Source organism: Micrasema longulum, unplaced genomic scaffold (genome assembly GCF_059751315.1).
Source record: "Micrasema longulum isolate JH-2025_06_02 unplaced genomic scaffold, ASM5975131v1 h1tg002396l, whole genome shotgun sequence".
Taxonomy (NCBI): domain Eukaryota; kingdom Metazoa; phylum Arthropoda; class Insecta; order Trichoptera; family Brachycentridae; genus Micrasema; species Micrasema longulum.
In genome coordinates, this window is record NW_028279545.1 from 135,642 (window position 1) to 154,406 (window position 18,765).

General features: G+C 32.6%; 1 protein-coding gene across 3 annotated transcripts in view; it reads left to right on the forward strand.

Moving 5' to 3' along the window:
- Window positions 1–228: 228 nt before the first annotated feature.
- The window catches only part of LOC148272287 (RNA exonuclease 1 homolog), a 58,625-nt gene continuing 40,088 nt past the window's right edge, over window positions 229–18,765 (forward strand). For 2 of the 3 annotated variants that reach the window (XM_088240244.1, XM_088240243.1), the window contains exon 1: window positions 229–713. The gene's annotated coding sequence lies outside the window, so the exon portion shown is untranslated. Of the gene's footprint in view, window positions 714–1,903; window positions 1,959–18,765 lie in introns of all 3 variants that reach the window. The other variant, XM_088240245.1, reaches the window with a different exon arrangement.

An 18,765-nucleotide genomic window follows, 5' to 3' on the forward strand; every position in this document is an offset into this window, starting at 1 on the left:
TTGGTCCAGCGCACGTCGAGAGTCGAGAGCGCGAGTGCCGAGTAGTAGCTATGTTTTCCGGTGCAAGCACGTACTCACGCTCCGCAATGCTGCAATAACAAAGTCCCACATGCAGATATGCTTTATCTAAGTCTGTCCGCGCTTTGTTCCCGACACGAGCCGATGTACACATTAAGTGCAGCGCTAAATCTCGCCTCGTATAAAGCGGTCGGAATGCCTCGCGTCTTCTCAGTCCACTTTCCTCCACTTCTGGGATACGCGATAGACGCTATCGACGCCGACGGGTGACAGGGAAACGCCGCACTGAGGTTGACTGTTCATTCCACAGCCACTGCGGATGTAATACAGAGCCAGTTCGCGCCGATTTGATCGATCCAATTTGAATATCGCGACCGCTTTATCGGCGAGTTTCCATTCGAGTCAGTTCGTCAGGAGGCGAGGTGCTTTGTGCTGCGAGATCAGACTCCGCAGCGCCGATGTTTCTATACATTTCCTCGAGTGATGAGTGCGTGTGCTGTACAAATACATGCCAGTGTCGTCTGAAGATCTCCGTTGCGTGTAAGCAAGACGCAGCGTCCTCACGCAATTCGGTCCTGTCACGATCTGCTGAGAAGGATTAAGGCGAAGCGGAAGTCTGGTGACCGAGGAAACCGACTGCCACCCGTCGACAGGGACCCGCTGGGAGGAATACAAAGTGTCAGTGGTCCACGGAGGTATGCTGCTAAGCTTACTAGTTTCATTGTGTGTCGACTTAACTGAATGTTTAGTTAAAAGGTCACGTATTGCGTATTGTTTATATTATTCTTTGCCGTGTGTAAGTAAAGAATTGTCGCTTCCCGTTCGGCTGAAATCGACTTTGTGATTGTTTTATTACAACAGGCAAAACATTGACGACGATATCGCTTCCGGATTTTTTGTGATTCGCGTATTCTTGCATACTAATTGTTTTTCTTATCGCGAAATACCAGTTCGAATGTTTATTGTGTTAGCTCGCTCATACAATTACCAAACTCACAATGAGCACTCGGGTAATATCTAGAGAGTAAAATGTTTTTCTCGCGATATCGAAAACTTAATAATGTTATTAGTATTGAAGGAACAAAGGAATAACTTTCTTGAAACAGCATTGTTTCGATTCTAGGTCGCTATTACTGTATGAGCTAAAATACGTACAACTGTATGCAGAGACAATGTATGTGGCGTGTACAATAACAAGTAGACTTTATGTTTTCACGTACTTGTAAGAATAACATAACGCTCTCAATAGACGATAAAACTTGTATTTTACATTACACGTTCCACGTGTAGTGTAGTCAAGCTCTGCTGTGGTAGTTAACACGTAATCGCCATAAAGATTAGTATATCTATCTTGTCCCATCTAATTAGCCGACCACGATAAGAACTCTGAAATCTTATGAACACAATTATTATTGTTGATATCAATAAAGGTCACACGAGGGAGCAGTGACCCTCTTCTGATACACCAAATAATAAATATTTATAAATCTTTCGGTAGAAGACCCGGGCTCCGATTATAATGAGAAGTGAATACGTACAGTTATTTTCATTTGTCTTTAAAGTTAAATCCAATTTTCTGAATATCGGGTTTTCAAAAAAATAAGGTTACTGACGAAGATACTTCTACTTCGAAGACTTTTCTGTTAATCGTTCGGGAAAATTCAATTAAATTTTTTAGGCGATTGAAGATAATTCTGTTAACTACGAAAATGATGTATTTTTTTACTACATATATTAAACTTCAAGTAAGCATAAAAGATGATTCAAATTTTCAAACAAATATTCACATTTTCACAGTATTCAAATCCCTTTCTGAAATGGCTCCAAGATACTTATCGGACCTATGTATTAGGGAAAAAACATGTCAACGAAAATCTACTTTCAGGTCAGCATTCGATTCAAGCAGAGGGAAACTTGTCAGAGTCCTGCTCAAACATTAGGTTCGGAGATCGTACTTTTGCCGTTGTCGGCCCCTCTGCCTGGAACCAATAAGGAACTTCAGAGTTTTTTTATTATTTGTTAATAGACTTTAAAAATAACCAAAAAAAATAGTTTTGAAATTTGTATGTATCGTGTTATCAGTGCTACGATTTCTTAAAGAGTGACGTCTAATGTTCTCTTCCGCGTCTTCTCGGATAGTTTTGCCAATTCCGAGTCCGTTCAACTACCGTAAACCGGTAATCTTACACAACACTCTTATCATTGGTTGATTAATATGAACTAGTAACGTCGGTCAAAGAAGTTAGTTTTTATTAAAATCATTTTTATGATTTTCACCATATGTTTTCAAAAAACTTTGGCGTACAATTAAATACGGCAAAGTTTCACAATTACAATTAAATAAATTTTTGTATCCAATTTCCCGTAGGGCTGAAGTTCCTCATTGCCTTCACACTTGCGAATTATTGACAGTCCCAGTCAATTCAGATCTGAACTGAAATCTCACTTCATTCGATTATCATACCCTAAATTTTATAATCAGAAAATATAATATGTAAGCCTATGTTTTTTTTATTTTTCTTGGTTTAAAATTGTAAAGCGCCTGTTAGGAAATTTTTACAAAAATAGCTAAACATTATTATTATTTTTATTATGACTTCCCATTGAAACGGGCTCATGATACCCATAGCACAATTAAAAGGTTATCTTCGTAATACTCGTATTATCGTTGTATACAATGAATGATTGGTTCAAGGTAAATTTGTAGTGTGTTTATTGTAGTTTAATGTTTTATATTTGAGTTTTATATTATTATTGTACCTACTGCCAACTTAAAGGCGAATGTAATCAAGAGGTAATGAGGTTAGCAAAGAAACTAATCAATGTAGGCCATGAAAACACTATATTTTTAGTATTAAAAATTATTTTGATAAAAGCAGATACAAAATATGCTTACGAATTTATTATCAAATTTATGTAAATTGCAATAACTGTGTTTTTGGAGCAGACAAAAAACGAAAATTCTTACTTACATATTTACAGTACTCAATACATACGTTTTGATTGATAAAAACCACAAACGTGATGTAATTATTTAAATCTTCGATCGATTTTTAGATATTGTTTAACTTATATCTACTTATCGGCCGATTGAACCCTTAATTGCATGGTGTATCTAATTTGATACATAACACAAAAATGACCTAAAATATATCTAAATTTGTTGCAACAGAGAAGGAACACATTTTTGAGAGGGAATATGGAAGTCTAGGCATTTACGGGGCCTTATGAGCAGTCATTGGATGGTTTAAGTAGGCACTTTACACACTGTAAAACATTAAAAATTTTGCTTTATCTCAACTCTTCCATCCGTTAACTTTTGCAGAATAAAAGAGCTAAAACCTATATCATTCACGCCTGAACACAATTTTTCCATTTTTACGATTCTTCCTATGTATACTAGTTTAATCAACAATGTTTTAAGCATGTCCAAATGTTTCTAGATAGGCTGGATTTCCCCCCTGCGGAGTCATTGAGACCTAAATTTCTTGCAACAGAGAGGGGAAATATTTTGACCAACGATGATTTTTCCATTCATTTTGAAATATTATTTTTATTTTAATAAAACACCAAAAATGAGATCGATAAAAACCACACGGCACTACAAAATCACAAAGAGCGGAATGATATTATTGTTTGTATTATATATATATATATATTTATTTAACGGCAGGCCAACGCACTAATGAATTAACCTGCACTCAATAATCCTTTGCGGGATTTTCACCTGAGAGTAGCCACTAAATATATAAAAAATAATATAATCAATAACAATCCACCCTAATTTTACCGTGTCGTGTGGATTTGAACGGTACGTATTAAATTGGGCGTTTTTCTCATTGATTGGAACAAGTACTGTTTTAAATAATGAGGTTAATATTTTTTAGGGAGAAGTCGTAATGAAACTTCATTGTAGTTAGATTTTGAACTAATATTTTTAATACATCCAAAATTTAAAACCATAAAGATAATATTTACTAATACAATAAAATCAATCTGCATCTTAAAACTCATAAATGAAACCATTATTATCGTGAATTATCATAAACTTTATTCAATAAAAAATACTGTCTTAAGTTTAAAAAATTATAAATTAAATAATTTGTAAAATATTCGTAGTTTCGTGTAGGCAAGGGAAATTAAAAATACTGAAATGAATACACCAGGAAATACTTTTTTATGTAAATATTTTAAGTAGACTTTATCGGGAATTCAACTTGGTAACACAAAGCCAGCTATTACACAAGGAAGCGGACAATATTATAATATTTTTCAATGTAATATTTTAACAAGTACAAGTTTTTTTTGAGAACTCTTAAATACCGTCTGCCACATTCCAAAGAATCATTTACAGTGATCAGTCAAAAAAAATTGAAAAAAAAATCTTTATCGTCCTCATAAATATACGTAAATTGTACATACATATTATATGTTCTTCATAGGTCCAAATAGAGCGGCCGCGCAAAAAAAAATTCGGGGAAAACAAAATACCACGTTTCGCAAAAAATGCAAAAAGTAAGGAATATTTGAGTGGTGTAATAAATGTTCTGTGTTCATGAAAGGACTCTTTGCGGAGCGGTTCGTGTGTCACATGGTTTGGTCGCCCGGTGAACCGGTCTGAATAAGAATCTTCAGCCGAGTTCAATAAAACTTCTTGAGCTAGGTACGACAAGGTGATCGGAGTTCGTTATTCGATTGATATTACGCGGGAGTCTGCGTCGAATGGCGGGAAATGTCATGTACATAATATATATGGTTTATCCCTACCTCAGTATGATTTTTCTAAGACGGTCGCCGGGTCGCCCGATAGTATGTTCTATGTAGGGATGTGCCGACTCTCATATTGAAATCGAGAAACATCGATTTTAGTTTCGTAAATCGGCTTTCCACCATAGAACTAAATGTACTAGTTATTTAAATCTATACGTTTAAAGGAAAAATATTGTAAGGTTTGTATTAATGCGCTCCTGTCGATATGATACCGATTCGAATAGTGGATTTAAAAAAAGGTGTAAACTGTGCACCAAAATGTGTTGCATATAAAAATATACATTCTGTCCATTTTGACAAAAACGCAACAGTAAATAATTTTCAATATTTTGAGTTTATCTGAATGTTTGTAGACAAAAGATTGGATTTCACCCCCAAGGGAGTTATTAAGATTAACAAATTACAGCCTAGACTTTTAAATTCCCGCCTCTAAAATGTTCTCCATCTCTGTTGTATATTTTTAATGAATTATTTATTTACGGTTCAATAACCTCTTGAGAAAATTATAAAAACAGCAGTTCAAATTACTACTACAAAGACCATCATATTTTTTTCAAAATAAACTAAAAAGTCTACATTAGTAGATAAAAAAAAAATCTGTAGCAAATATAAACATTTGCTTATATGATAAAAAGGCAAATAAAAAATCTAAGTTTTACTATTATAACCGCTATGAAAAAAATAAATAAGTTTGAAAATTCACATAAAATTAAAAATAATAAGACAATAAGGCAAAAATATTAAAATTATAACTAAGTTTGAACTTATAATAAAATAAATAGAACAACATTGTTTTTAACAACTAATTTTTATTTTTCACCGACCGGTTTCAAAGCAAACAAGCTTCTTTGTCAATGAACATGATAGAAATAAAATAAAAAGGAATCAATTCATTAGTTACGTAAACCTTGACAAAGAAGCTTGTTTGCTTTGAAACCGGTCGGTGAAAAATAAAAATTAGTGGTTACAAACAAAGTTGTTTTATTTATTTTATTATAATGAATAACCACAAAGTTAGTGCTTCAAATATAAACTTTATAAGTTTGAACTTATTTATTTATTTAAATCAAAAACATTTTTCGCTTTGTTGTACGAAATTTAACTCTGTTTGTTTATAAATCTGTATAAACCAGTTTTTTAGTTATACGTCAAATTTTAACTTACCGTGTTTTAACATAACCTTTTTGGTGCAATTGGCGCATGAAGGATAAATGGAAAGATAATTTAATTTATTTTTTAAAAATTTAATACAATTTTTCTTTTAGAGGTAAAAAAATACAATTAAAATGAATGAACTAAATAAGGTTTTATAAAGCGCAGAATCCAAAACGCACCGGTTTATCGGCAAATAAAATATCGAAAATACTAAAATATCGTATACGTATTAGATGCATCCCTAGAGATCAACTAGTTGAGGATGACCATATTAGATATTAATGTTCGAATAAAAAAAAATAAAAAGATTAATAAGTAATTCTAATGCTCTTGCACGTTATCTGTAAGTATATATTTATGTTATTAATTACATTTATATCAGTTACACAGAATAATTACGTCGTAGTAATAAATAATAACAGCAGTGGAATATAATGACTTTTTATCGTAATAAGTCACCACGCGCATTTGTTCTCACTGTTTTTTAACGACGCACACAGGACGTTTTTAAAGAAAACATGGCGTTGAGTAGTTACATTTATTTCTTCAATCAGAAATTATCAAACGCAGTTTCAAGTTCCAACATGTAATTTTGATCATAAAACGTTAAAATATATTTAGATGTAGTTGGATAAAAAATAAATTTATAAAAAACTTACAATTTTATGTGAATTAAATGTGAATAAACAACAATTAAAATGTGAATAAACAAAAAAAAAATTGAGAATTCAAAATGTTAACACTTCGTTTCCCGGAGCCGTGTAAACACGTGATTATATTACCACGCGTTGTGTCCCGGTCCCATGTTTTCACGTGGTTTACCAGCTGTCTAAAAAAGTGCATTTTATTGACACCTAGTGACTTTTATTAGTACTTTTTCGCTGCTGGTAAACCACGTGAAAACACGGAACCAAGACACAACGCGTGGTTATTATGTTCACGTGTTTACACGGCTTCGGGATACAAAGCACAAAAAAAGGAGTGCGGCCCTATATATGTGCAAACATTGCAATGCGCAATGTCGCTCTTCATAAAGGCCAATGTTGGCAAAACTATCATACAAAATTACTTATTTATTTATTTTAAATATATCTGAGAAGTTTCAATTGATTAAACTTAGTATTTTCATAATTATGACACTTTTCAGAAACCCTTCACAAAGCATAAAATTTCACGAAAATGGGCCGGGCACAGGGTGAATTCTATGTGTATTCGGCCGGTGCTCAGTGTTTACAAAAAAAGGTTTTTTTTAATAAATATTATTTATATATCTAACTTGTTTCCGAGGGTTCCTCAGAGTCACTTCATGTGTTCTTATATTCTGATGGAGATCCACCTAATTAGGTGGAATTCAGAATTACGGGGCTGCAACAAATTTAATACCTCACGACTCTCACGAGGCAATGATTTTAATTTTATTTTTGGAAGTTCTCAAATGCTACATATAATTGGGTCGGATGATACACGTAGCACTTTAAAAAAATCTTCTAATCTGTGTTTTCTCGAAATCTTTCAGTTTCAAGCTTCCTGTTCCTCTTCTGACAACTGCCCAATCGATAATAAAGCTGAAGATATCATTTTCGGGCCGTGAATCAATATTCTATGAACAGTAATTGTTGATGGCATGTTGTACAAAGGATATTTATTCGCAGATAACCTGGCTGATTCTAAGCAACACACTCGAATTTTTTTTACGTTATTGTATCAACTTAAAATGGTTTTGAGGATTGCAGCAAATTTTTTTATTCGCATTACTGTATGATTTAAAATACTTCCGCTCTTTTTTGGGTCAATCTGATAAAATCTCATTCAATATAACACACATTTTTTTACCTTCTGAATTATTTCATAAGTTTAAAATATTGCTTGTTTTCTGACAACATTGTATTTGTGCTGTGTCATTTTTACTCCTTATAATCAAGGATAATGCATTATAACCTGTTTTTTTTTTGTTCTTTTACAGTTTTTCTGTATTTTGAAGCCCGTGTAGGAGTAAAAAAGAATATCTTTTACCACCCTTTATGCCTCTAAGTTTCCATCTGCCAATGACAATCCATTTTTTTCCATTCTGATTCTGTACTCGTTTTTGAGCGTTATTTATTTATTTATGTCTGTGTCTTCCTACTTTTTGTTCCCTTACAGCTTTAACCGAAGCCAACAAAAGGGCGACCTATATGTTTAGTAGACATACATAAGAAATGATAGTGTTGTTTTCAACTACACGTTATTATTTAAGAAAAATGTTTTTTTTACTGTATGCAGGTTTCCACTTCACTTTAAACTTGTTTATAAATAGTAAGAATAGTCTTTATTGCACTACATGATTTTTCGTTCAGGCACTTGGTAAAGTTCATAATATATTTATTTTTTGTCGTATTTCCTTATAAGCGTTGATGTTATAAAATTGAATAAACGTCTTCTAGTTACATGCTCATAATATTTTTTTGATCCGCAAAAAAGGTAGGCAATAACAAGTCCTAGTTTTTAAAAAAAAATACTATTTTGTCAGCATAAAGATTGTTAGTTTTTTTGATTTCCGCACCCATAAATATTTTTTTTGTTACCAGGATCGGATGAGTTCGGAAAAGTTTTTAATGAGATTTAGTAAAAAATATTTTATTCTAAAATATGTAGTAGTTTATTAAGGGGAATTCAATACTTTAAGTCTATTTAAAAAAAAAGTTAAACTGTTTCTAGGTGTAACTATATTTAAAAAAATAACACTAAAACTTCTATTAAAAAATATATGAAAACTAAACACAACTTCAGCAATCAATTTGATCTATTTGTTTTTCTTTTTAACTTCTTATAAAATTGTTAACTAAATAAAGTAATACACGTAAAATTCAGAGATATTTTCAACTAAGCGTACATTGTGAAGAGAAAGGTCGAATTCAAACTGTTGCTAGGGAGTGGGTAGTTGTGTGTATTCTGAAAAAAACTTATTATTGGATTTCACGTTCGGGACTTATGGCCGAAAAATAGGCTAAAAAAATCCGTAGTGCGACGCGACGCGACAATCCGTTGAACTCTGAAGATAAAAACATTTTTTCTCACAACGCGTATTTATTCAGCATTAACATACTTTTGTCATCTTAGATTGCTTCCTTGGTTTACACAATTACTTTATTTTTTAAGGCATTTTAATCCTGGTTTTTTATTGACATTTTGTTTTGTACGCAATATTAGCAGTCACAGTGGGGTCCTGGTCTTTTTCTTTTTTCTGTAGATCTTGCGATTTGTTCAGACAGAATATCAATCTCGCCCCTGAGTTGTCCAATTATCTCTTCATCTCTTCGGTGGTCGTTCCGGTGGTCAATGACCCTCTGGAGTCTCGTGCATCGGGAATCCTCGCTGAACCCATCCTCACAACGAAGTTTCTTCAGAATCGTCTTTCTGCACACTCCATCTTACAATATCTTCTATATTGCAGGTTCTGCAAATCTATTCGTTAGGTTCAAATCTCTTAGGGTCTACCAACGAAAGGTCGCAATGTTTTCATATCTGATGTTTAAAGGAGATGTTTCGTTGGAACAGTGTCTGCTCATGCTTCGATTTCGTAATTCATTATGGGTCTGATGAATCTTTTATATATTCTGTTTTCGCTTTCCTCTAGCAAATGCTTATTGTCCCAAACAGTGTCCCTCGGGATCCGGAGATAAGTGCTGTTTTATTCTGTCTGTTCTCTGACTTTATTATTCAGATCGCTGCAACCAAAAATCTCCCCACCTGGATACTTAAACATTTTGACCTGTTCTATGAACGATTAAGGGGTCTCGGTATAGACCCAAATGTATGAAATTATAAAAACAAAGATGAATTAGGCTTCATTCTGTCGATATACGATCTCTGACTAGCGTGTGGTAAAAATTTCTACGATGGTACACAAATGTCAAGATTCGTGCATAATGTAATGCTAAAACCAGCATTATCGACAAGATCAGGAAAAAGGACCCCACGTTAGTTTGGACTTGTTGAACGAATGGACAGTGAAAGAATGGCTAAAAATATTAATGATGCGAATGTTAATGGATGTTGACAACGAGGAAGACCAAGAAAGGCATGGCATGACCAAATGCAACAAATACTTAAAAATAACTTGAAATTCTCTCCGACTACCTCAAAGGTTAACGGCGTGATGGTTTGTTTATTTTACATGATGTGATTTAATTTATTTTTTTACTTCAATTTGGGTAGTAGGTTGACTAATGAATACTTTTAAGTACCAAAGTAAATAACAGTTGATAACTTTTAAAACTGTTTCATTGTTGCCCTTTTTTAATCTTTTTTACCACGCCCAATTTTCCCTTGTTCTTTATTAGACCATTTCAGACATGTCGTACAAATGCATATTGCACGATAAAATTACACAGGGTGGATTGATTTTCATTGCATTATTGTACATATTTATTTCATGGCAGGCAAACACACTAACTAGTACACCATGACGCCGATTAATCTTTACTCATCCTTTGGTCAGATTTTTACACGAAAAAAAAATATCCGCGTATTTTTATCCGACTTTTGAATGATATAGGTTAAGATAAAAATGTTTTACCATCAATTCATGATTGAGATGAGGTTTGCAAGTCTAGGCAATACAGTGACTGTTTAAACCAGTCAATAATAAGTAACAGGTCATTAGGCTTGAAAATACCTAGGCTTCCATAATCTCTTCTTTAAAAGTTTTTCAATCTCTATCTAATATAAGTCAATAAGTAAATGCACTACACCACGTGGCGAACAAGACATAATTGGAAATAATAATAGTTACCATATTCAAAATAATCAAAACATAATGGTTTATTTGTACCTGGGTTCGGTATATGGGTTTTCAGGCTTTGTGAAGATATTCCTGGTACTGACATAATGCAAATAGTAAAATTATCACATTGCCAAATACTTCCTCGAAAACTATTGTGTTTATTTGTCAAAAACTTCTTAGAATTTTATCAAGTTAAAACAAATTTAAAAAATAACGGTTGCTTTATTTTTCCGTGATAGAACTTGCAATTGATAATACTGTCACTTGTCACCATCTACCCCAAATCGAGACTCATCATTATCTATGTATAAGGCAGTAGAAATGATCATTTAAAGAATAACGTTTAATGAGGAAGTTCAGCATTACGGAAAATTGAATATCAAAAAAGCGTTGAACGCGCGGTAAATATAAGAGCATTTAAAAAAATATATGTGTTTCAATATACAAAAATGTACAAAACATAATTGTATTCCCATGAGTTAGCAAACTCATTCTAGATACAATTAAAGATTATTAGATAAAAAAAAATAGTTAGTTGAACATAATCAAAGCAAAAATGGTTAAATTTCGGAAACCTTTTTAAAAACAAATTATTAAACATATATTTTATTTTTTCATTTATTTATTTTTTCCATATTTATTTCAGCAATTTACAAGTAATTCTTTATACAACAAATCAATTAAGTAGTAAAAGTAAACATATATATTTTTTATTTTTGCTGTTGGTTCATCTAAACTGCCTAACTAGGGATAGCTTCCCCGTTCTAAGGCAGTAAATTATGTATTTTATAATAATATTAAAAATTAATTACAGTTTTATCATTATGTGTGCTTAATCAGTCTTAAAAGTAAACAATAAATATCAAGAGAAAACATAAATAATACCAAAATCTCTATATCGTAAGGCATTACTAGTAAAACAAGACACCAGCTTACGTCCTTCTATATCGGACAACAATTTCTCTGACTCCCTCCGACCAAAATGGATTAAAAAAGCAGTCAACACCTTCCTCAGCCTGGCAATCCCACCACATTTCCACGAATCTGGGATAAGGTTATATATTCTCGGACCTATTTAGTATTGCTGCCTTTGAGCCAAAAAAGTATTAACTCCTCTCTGTAGAATCACATCCTTATTGGAGTGTCTAGTATTATGAACATGACAAACCCTTGCGTATTTTTCCCTGTTGAGATGTGTGACCGCTACTGACCTCAATATATATTATTTAACATTAACTTACATTGGTCAAGGGTTATTGAGAAATAATTTAAGGAAATATTTTTTTTGTGAAGTTTGATTTCCATTCGTAGACTGGTAAGAAATTGATTTAAGGTGAATAGGCAGGAGATTGTATTGAGTAGATGCAATGAAGAAGAGTGACCTCAATCCGAATTTAGAGGACTGTACAGGCGTAAATGTTGATTGTTATGAGATGGTTAATTGTACGACGAAGTATCTCAGAAATGCATGAAAAAAATTATCAAATAATTTTAATAAAAAGAACTACTTTAAACGACGTCACTCATCATTATTCCCTTTCCGCACCTAAAGGTCCACAGGCCACTGAATTGGCACACCAATCGAAGGTGAGATATCAGTCTTACGCTTCAGGTGCCAGTCGAGGGACTCTGAAATATTCCAGTTTGAAAACAACCTTTTAAATATTCACACATTATAATATTCACTCACAACACTAGATCTGAGAAAAACTAAAGGATCCCTGTCTGTTCCCCGAATTACAAATTACTTCGGAGAGCGAACATTAAATTGCGTTGTTCTAAGATTGTTCAATGATCTCCCACAAACCATCATTAACATGAAAAATCTTCAAATGAAAAAAAAAGAACTGAAGAAATATCTTCTAGATACTTTATAGTGCCTGTTTATAAATAAATTTGTAAAATACAAATAAAATAAATGTAATATAAACCTGTCATAAAAATAAAAGAAAATGTGTCCCACCGAAAAGTCTTTAGACTTTAGTGGGTAACAAATTCTCATATGTATTTTTTAAATCATAAAATAAACGCTGCTCTGCAGCACTGAAACTGAAATATATATTTCATATCAACCATGTCAGGAATCGAACCCGTGACCTCTTGCGTGGTAGGCAAACGCGCTAACCATTACACCACGAGGCCGACATGAAGGCCGAATGACGTCACCAGTTCTTCTAAATCATCCCATAATAAGCGCTGTGATAGATTTCCTGTTTCCGGAAAGCCAACTGACCAAAGAACTGGAAGCTAAGAACTTAATACGTCACAGCCGGAGTAGTTTCTGGCTAAAAAATCATAGCGCTGATAAAGCGGTATGTTAAAATAAAGTCTTTTTTTGGCTGATTTTGATAGCCTATTGACAATAAAAAAACAGCACTGAAATTCATAATATTTTCACTATATAACGTCTTTTTTGTTAATGCCTAGACATCCATGTTTCCTTCTTAATTCTTATCTGCCTCTGTTGGAATATGTTAATCTTAATAACTCTCTAGAAGGTTAAATTCGGTCTTTTTTTATTTTTTTTAAATAAATATTTGTGTTCTTATGATTTGCATAAATATTTAATTTTGAGGGCCATTTTTAACGAGTTGTAAATAACTCCCTATTAGAAAATGGGAATCAAGTTGAGGTAGAGTAGGATTCGAACCACGGACCTTTGGTCCGTGAGTCCGAGACACTAGCCACAGGACCACAATCCTATTCACATTCCTTGTTTACAAAAATTTGAAAAAGAAAAAAAGTCTTACGAATGTTGAAAGGGAGCAAGACAGTATAAAATAAAACAAAACAAATAACAGATAAATCACATAAAACCTTACAAACAACTAAAGTATATATACCACTGTACCACTTTCGGACAAAGGGATTTTGGGTATTACTCAAATAAAATCTATAACCTACTTCCGCTATCTTTTAAAACAATTAGTAACGAGAAAATGTTTAAAAAGGCTATGAAAAAATGGATAGTGGAGCTAGGTGGAAGTAAAATAGATTGTCTCATTCGCCCAAACAAATATTGAATCAACTGCTTCACAAGTGTATAGCTTATTTTAAGTTTTTGTCATTTTCATTGTGCGTTTTGTAATATAAATAATATATAGGTAGATGTACCTATATACCTAGTTTTTAAAACTCTCTGAATATTTTGTCAATTATCTCTGTTTATTAAGTTAGTCTTCTTTGTTTATTCTCAAATGTAAAAACATTTCAAAAAAGTATATTGTTAAGTGTCGTCGGCACGGGTAACCCTAGTGAGGTCATATTATTTTTATTATTGATCATAGTTTAAAAGAGTAAAGTGTGAATAAATAAATAAATTAATTAATATAAAACTAAAAGAGATACGCGGTGCTAGACATTTGATGAATAAGTATTTGAACATTGTTTTTCTGTCTCTCTCTCGCAAATGCCTTCCCGATACTGTGCAAAAACTGCATGTCGGACTGATTATGCCTAGCGAAAATCGACAAAATCGACGTTTTATTGTCCCGTTTTTTGCACCCCAAAACTGAACCGGTTTTTATTTTAGTATCAGGGCCCTGATTACAATGGGAAGATAACAGAGATATTTTTTTTTTTGCACCACAACAGGCCAGGAGGCCCAATTACAGTGGTGAATTACATCACAGAACACCCAGGCTTGAGAAAAATCACATTTAATTTTTGTGTTCTCACCGGGAATCGAACCCGGAACCTTCCGTCTGTGAGTCGAGCGTCTTGACCACTACACCACGGAGGCCGCCTTCTTCGACTGTCTATGAAGACAACCCGATCCGATGTTTACGTACGAAAATGAGTATATTTGCATGAACATTTAAAGTATCTTCGTCGGTTACTTATAATTGAACATTCTTAGAAGATAAAATTGTATGCATATTCTGCTTTTCATATAGAAAACTTAATTTTACTTTGCTGATAAAATTGAAAATAAAAGTTAACTTCCCATTGTAATCGGGGCCCCGGGGCCTTATGCTGGACTCATTCGTTTTAAAAATGGCATGCGACTTATGAAAATTGACGAGCTACAGTATTCTGGAACCACTCACGCGAATGAAATCGATCAAAAACCAGTCGAATTTATTTTGAGTGCCCCAATGCATTCGACAATGAGAATTGAATGCGACATCGTACTTAAAGCTGTCAAACTTTATTCGTATAAAACGCTCGCCATTCATCTTTGAATGACAAGAATTTCAATTTCATTTTAACTTATATAATTTAAAATTAACGGCAGTGCTGAATGTTTTGATGTTGGCGTATCGAAAAATGTGCGAATAATATATATATATATATATACTTATTTCTAATCGCTTCTGAAACGAAGCATGATTATTGAATTGATTTGATTAAACTGTTTTATCCTTCTTCGATCTCAAAATAGATATTGAAGATACTATAATGCGTATAAAATGAATAATAAGCTTCTAAAATCCATTAAACGAATTGGTATTGCATATTTCGTATTACATGTCGATGTACTTGTATGTTATTTCGAGTTAGATGTTGCTGTGTCTCAGTAAAACATTATATTTTTTTTATATAAAAGTATAACATACACAAAATACTCAAAGGAGCAAATATGACTGTTAAAAAAATATTAGAAACAATATATTGGATTAAAATTTAAGTTTAAAAGTGACACAAAAGCTATGGATAAATACGTAGGTATTTGTAAGTATATTATTTATTGTTTCAGCATTTACTTTTTGGAAAAACCTTTTGAATTTATTTAAAATAAAACACTTTGTAAATTTACCACACAAGAGTTAAATACTTTTAAACACGACTAGTCTCGGGTAATCAGTACAGTATAGGTTTTCTGAATTCGCAAATCATATTATGGATACAAACCATTCTTTTCATTAGCACAAAATTAAACTTTTGCATACGGTCATAAATAAAAGAATCATAATGAACAATTTAAAAAATATTGAAATACTAAAAAAAATAAATTCAGAGAAAACTTTAATTAATAATATTATATTTCAAAATGCATCACCCCTGCTATCAATATTCCCCAAAATGGGGAACCCCCCCCCCTCCACCACACATTGCCTTCCCCCTACCGCCGACCCTATCAGTACCTAAGTATCAATCTGTGTATGTATTTTAGTTTAGTTTATATTTACACCTGAGGATGGGTAATACTGATTACCCGAAACTAGTCATGTTTAAATGTATTAAACTCTTGTGTGGTAAATTTACAAATTGTTTTATTTTAAATAAATTCAGGTATTTGTAAGGGTTGCCACTTTTCCATTAGCTTTATAATTAAATTGTATAAAGTTTTTTAAGAATACTAATTAGACAAAGTAATCGCAATGACCACTCGACTATTGACGAGTTGGTGACAATAGGCCATAAGACATTTAAAGGCCCCAGGTTTCGTTTGTCCACTCTCTGTTATCACGGTGAGTCAGTCTCCCTTTGTTCAAATTATTATCAATGCACTTTTCACTGCGCAGTGTGTGCAACGCAAATTAAAATGCCTTATTGTTCGTGCTATATTTTTATACCACCCACCATTTTGTTCTGTATTGATGATTAAATCGTTGATCGACCAGGTGATCAGCTTAAGAAGTCATAAAGAGCTTATGACTAATGTCGATGTTTTGTTTACTTATAAATAATGACGTGTTCGCTTGTACTCATATATTTTTATTAATGTATACAATTAAGTTTTTGTCCACATTTCTGAGCACGAAAAATGTATGTTTATTTTTTAACATGACTCAATCGCTAATCGGTCAAGCGTCGTCCATAGGTTTAGTGTTGCCGAACAGCGTATATTTTAGTAACATATTATAATCAATTACCCACTTATTTTTTTATTTATTATTTGCATACAATATTAAATTTTTATTATTTTTGAAAACGTTTTTAAATTAATTTTTTTTACAGGACTCACCAAACCAATTACAATGGCTTGTCGGTAAAGATCCTTTACATGAAAACATAAGCTAACACTGCTATTATTATTATTATTATGGATAACTTATATAGCGCCATTTATTATTATATAACTACATAGTTATTGATGTTTATGATGTTTAGGAAGATCATTAAACAACCTTGGAATATCGCAATTTAATTTTCGTTCTACGAAGTAATTTGTCATTCGGAGAATGATCAGGGAAACCTCCGTTTTTAATCTTAGGTTGCGAGTGTGGGAATCTTTTTTTAAATTTGAGATCAAAAAAGTGATCTACAATCGATTTGTGGTCACAAAGTTATTGTACCGGCAGGACATTACAAAATTTAAAATATACACATTCACGCATATGTTTCGCCTCACAGATTATTCTATTCGGTACAATCCCCCTAACAATATCACCTGATGTTTTTTTAGTCTTATTAGTATTTCAATTACATCCTCATCATCATCAAACTATTATCCTCCGCTGGTGGCGAATAGGGCACTGCATTATCAAATCAAATGCAGCGTATCTAGATCATCTGTTACATAAAGGTGATCAGGGTTAAGCTTCAGGTGACAATCCACGGACAATGATATGCTTCAGGGGAAAACCACTTCTAAAATCAAATATTCTATGTCCTTCACGGGAACCTGAGACCTCAAGTATGGTAGGCGAACGCGTCAACTGCTACACTACGAGGCAGACGTGTCTCGACTCAATGTACTTTTTAAAGGTTTTTACCTAAGAGCAGCCATCGAATCAAAAACGCTCGTCCGGTATTCTGTTTCTATTTCACATAGACAACTGTATTCTTCATTCGCCGGTCATAGACAATTTAAATTCATGCAAATATTATTTACCTAATATTTATATACTAATTACATAATTAAGAATTTACGAGCAATGTAGAACAGTGCTTGAAACAATTATAAAAAATCGAAATTTTCTATTTATCTAGAAACTAAAAATAAATACACAACAATGCGTACTTAATTAAACGCAATAAACATTATTTTAGAAAAAAATATCTTCTAAAATGGATACGAAATATTAAAACAAAACAGGAGGCAAATAGCAACTAAAACCATAAATAATATTTATAGAAATAAACTATTGGTATAATACTAAAAACATTATTTTTATAAAATCAAAATCCTGTTCATTCACATAAAAATATAATTTCATACGAAGTCAAATATGGCGGTTGCAAAAAATAGCGCAAGAACAAGATAAAACTTGAAAATTTCATAAATACGAAACACATTCCATGTTTTTAAGGATTCATACTATATGTATTTAATTTTTTTATAGTTGTCACTCACCTTTGCCTATTTATTTTTCACTGATAAATGTAGCACTATTTTGTAGAACTTGTCAAGCCCTACGCGTTGCACATACTGAACAATTATTATTGTTACATTTGACTTGTCATAAACAAAAATATATATTCCGTATAGCAAAGAATCACTTTTACTGATTCGAGTTTTTTTTTCAAAATTTGATAATTTAATACGTTGTGAAAAATCTGAAACTTTAGAAACCATGTATGGCTTGGTATGCGGTAAAGGATTTAAGTATTGTTGATTTCATTTTCTGGAGTTCTGTTGTAAATATTCTCTACCCCTAGAGACTGGTGAACGTGGGGATTTTTATTTTTTGCATGCGTCTACATTTCGCTTCACGTTTGGCCACACTGATGATTAAACATTAAATGATGTTAGAACTACGGAAAACAACTAATACGGTTTAGACAATTCAACCTAATTAAGTATTTTTGGGAAAGCTTAAAGTTGCAATGATGTTCTAAATTAAAATCGTTATTTTTGGTTTCACGCATTTGTGTTTCTTTGATGTTTATGTATCAGTGTGGCCATATATGAAGCTAAATGTAGTCGCATGCAAAAAATAAAAATCCTTAAATTAATACTCTCTAAGGAGGAGATTCAAAATACCACCCCTGCGGCGCAATCACAAATGGTTATCGACGTGCTTAAAAACATGCTAAGCATTTGAGCGATCATAATGAACAAACATGAACATGCTTAAGTTATCGCGGTTATAAGTCAACGCGTGTGTAATCTCTACGTGTCGGTTTGTTTTTTGTTTTCCTCGTAAGTAAATGCAGTTCATTGGCGA